General features: G+C 40.1%; 1 pseudogene; it reads left to right on the plus strand.

Annotated features, from left to right (window-relative positions):
• Positions 1 to 1,290: 1,290 nt before the first annotated feature.
• LOC144639683 (acid-sensing ion channel 1C-like) lies at positions 1,291 to 2,979 on the plus strand (annotated as a pseudogene).
• The last annotated feature ends 510 nt before the right edge of the window (positions 2,980 to 3,489 follow it).

Genomic DNA, 3,489 nt, shown 5'->3' on the forward strand with positions numbered 1-3,489 from the left:
TGGAATTGCGAGGTGAGATTTTTTTAGCGAACACACCGCTTCAAAGAACAAAAGGATACGCACTTACGGGACCATAATTAAGCGTCATTGTCGAGTTCTTTTGAAATTCATTCAAACAATTTCCCCTCAAAAGTCACAAGTCCTTTTCATTCGTTTGAACCCGATATCTCCGAAGATTTTCAACAATTACTTCGGAGCAAACCCGAAGCTTGCCGACAAGTAAATTACCGAGTCTTCGGTGTCAAAAGACCAGCGGTATGCCCCATTTCTGAACAACACATTTAATCCGTGACTGAGATGTAATAAAATATCCTTTTTTAAAAAATTATAAGTTGACATGGAGCTGTACAGAACCATTCTTCTCATTTCTTCCTCAGGACCCAGAGTGCCTAGTGGCACATAGGGCTTCCGTCAGGGTTCTCCACTTTTGCCGGTCCTCTGCCTGTTGTCTCACTGTACAGAACCATTAGAATAATAAAAATGAAAACCCTGCCATGATCAAGATTTAATTGTGGCTCAAGTGAAGAGTTGAAAATTACTTTTAAAAGACCCACTGAGAGCAAAACAATCACCATACAAATAATAGCAATATAATAAAGTCTACAGAGGTAATGACTATAACTATAAAACAGTGGGTGAATTATTATGTAGCTTTGTTTATTTATAGCAGTTTCCATAGAGACAATAGTAAAAATAAAGGAGCCTAGTTTTTTTAAAATGATATAATTAAATTTCAAATCCCTTAAAAATCTCATAGACAGGATGATATTTTGTTAAAAAATAATATCTCAAATACAATAGCGAACTGGTAAGCTACCAATACTAATTTTTAAGAAAATACCCGTGGGCAAGAACATATGGGACTTACTCAAGAAAACATTGCGCCTTAACAGACTTCAAAAAAGCCAAATTTGCATTTCGGTATCGGCAGGAAAACAAAAGCTACAAAGCTAAACTGATTGAAAGGACTCAATTCCTTATTTTAAAATAGACGTTTCGAAGCTGCCCTAATGTCCTAGATGAAATTTAATTAAAAGAGAAGTACATTAAATAATTTAGCCTTTTCTGTATAAAGCAAGTTTATTACGTTCCTGTAACATAATTTCCATAACAGTAGTCATTATAAACAAGACGTCTGATGATTTCTTACCTCTATGAATTAGTTCTTGAAGACAGAAAGTCGCCATGGATAGAAAGGCCTCCCGGTATTAAAAGGTCTTTTTTTAACACTCGGCTAAGCAAGATTCTCGACTTCGCTAAAATCCGGTTAAAAAGCAGAGCAATCCAGTGATGGCTTTCAAAAAGCAAAGTGTTGGAATAACTGATCCATACGAACTCGATCCAAGAAGCGAAGACAACAAAGATAAAAAATCAAGCGCCGACCATCGTGAAATGGAAGAATTAAAATCCTTCGCACAAGAAACAACTCTACATGGGGCTCGGTATTTGTTCGCTGACAACTTTATCAGAAGACTGTTGTGGACTTTAGCAGTTGCAGCGTGCCTCGGTTATTGCACTTTTCAAGTTTACTCTTGTGTGATTGCATTTAATAAGCGGCCCTTCAACACGAAAATAACAACTAACATCAGTACAGATGGAAGCGAGCTTACATTCCCTGCTGTAACACTATACAATCTCAATTCTTCCAGCACTCGCAGATTCAGACAAATATCTTCATTTAACAAATCATTAATCGAGAAAAAATTAAAGACATGACCCTTTTGTCAATGGGATCGAAAGAGATATTAAGCAAAGAGTTCAAAAAACACAATCCAGGACTCTTTCGTCGCCCAAATACGACCAAAAACAGACAGATGAGCCGAGGCTTTTTCAGTCATCAAATAAACGAAATGATTTTACCAAGTGGCTCTCAGTTCCAATCGTGCTCCATCAATGGAATGCACTGTGACGCAAAAAACTTTACAAGCTTTCTAAGCCTCATGTTTGGAAAGTGCTACACGTTTAATTCTGCAGAAGGTGACAAATCATTGCTTCATGCCACATTGGCCGGCCAAAACAGTGGTTTGAAGCTTCGACTTAGTATCGAACGGGACAGCCATTTGCCAAATAAAATAAACCCCTTTGTAGGGCTTGCAATTTTGATACACGATCAAAAGACATTTCCTATTGTGGAAGAGTTTGGCATTAAAATTCAACCAGGCGTCTCGACCCTTTGTGCCATAAAAAGAAGAAAGGTAAGTGCAGAAAGTTATGTATTATAAATAATCCATTTGCCAGCAAATCAACCAACCTACCAGTAAGAAAGCCACTCAATGAGTCAAACACCCCAGTCAGTCGGCCAGCCAGCTGGAAAGAAAGACAGACAGACAAACAGACGGACGGACAGACAGACAGCCATCCAGCTAGCCTACTACTAGCCTACTAGCCAACCAGCCAGCCTGCTATAGCTAGCCATGCCACCACCCACCCAGTCAGCCATATATAGCTAGCCATGCCACCACCCAACCAGCCAGCCTGCTATAGCTAGCCATGCCACCACCCACCCAGTCAGCCATATATAGCTAGCCATGCCACCACCCACCCAGCCAGCCAGCAAGCAAGCAAGCAAGCAAGCCAATCAGCCAGCCAGCCATATATAGCTAGACATGCCACCACCCACCCAGCCAGCCAGCTATAGCCAGCCATGGCACCACCCACCCAGCTAGCCAGCTATAGGTAGCTATGCCACCACCCACCCAAATACCCACCCGGCCAGCCAGGTAGCCAGCCAGCCAGCCAGACACGGAAAGTTTTTTTTTTCCATTTATCAGCTAGATACTTAGCCCAGCCAATCAGCAGAGCTTAAACAGAATAATTTCGCTTTAGGATGTTACTCTGTTTTATAAATATCATATAATTTTCTTGCAGATTATTAACCTGGAACATCCGTATGCGACCAACTGCACTAGAAGATCCCTTGATGTGTTTAACAGCCACTCTTACACGTCCTATACTAAAGAAGCTTGTCTGGTGAAATGACACAATGATTACACTATCAAAATCTGCGGCTGTACTCCCCCTGAATTTAAAGGTATGAAACAGTTTTCCCTAACAAGGCTGCATTGCTCACCCAACTAATGGTTTCATGAACCTTGGTAGGGTTTTACCTCGCTGTTAAAACTTTGTTTTGGAGCTGTTTTTTCCTGCTTCGTATTGTTTAGAGGTCCTTTGTTGTCTTGGTCGTTCTTTGTTTTACGTCACTGGGGAGTTTCACAGGTTTTTACACCGAAGATGAGCCCCTCACAAAGTTATATTGGGATGTCATGTTTAGCATTTAACTCTCAAAGTTAAACATCGAAGTTGGATACTTAAATAACATGGCCCCTTTTTTCAAAAGAGAAAAAACATCCCTTTCTTTGAAGAATTGTACGTATATTAAACCAAAAATCAGTGATTGTACAGTACATGGACGATTCTAATACATCATGCTCCCAAAACATTTTTTTACTCCTAGGAGTGTAATGCTATAAAAAAAACCATAGTAGCAGA

Source organism: Oculina patagonica, unplaced genomic scaffold (genome assembly GCF_052425735.1).
Source record: "Oculina patagonica isolate OP01 unplaced genomic scaffold, crgOcupat unplaced1190, whole genome shotgun sequence".
Taxonomy (NCBI): domain Eukaryota; kingdom Metazoa; phylum Cnidaria; class Anthozoa; order Scleractinia; family Oculinidae; genus Oculina; species Oculina patagonica.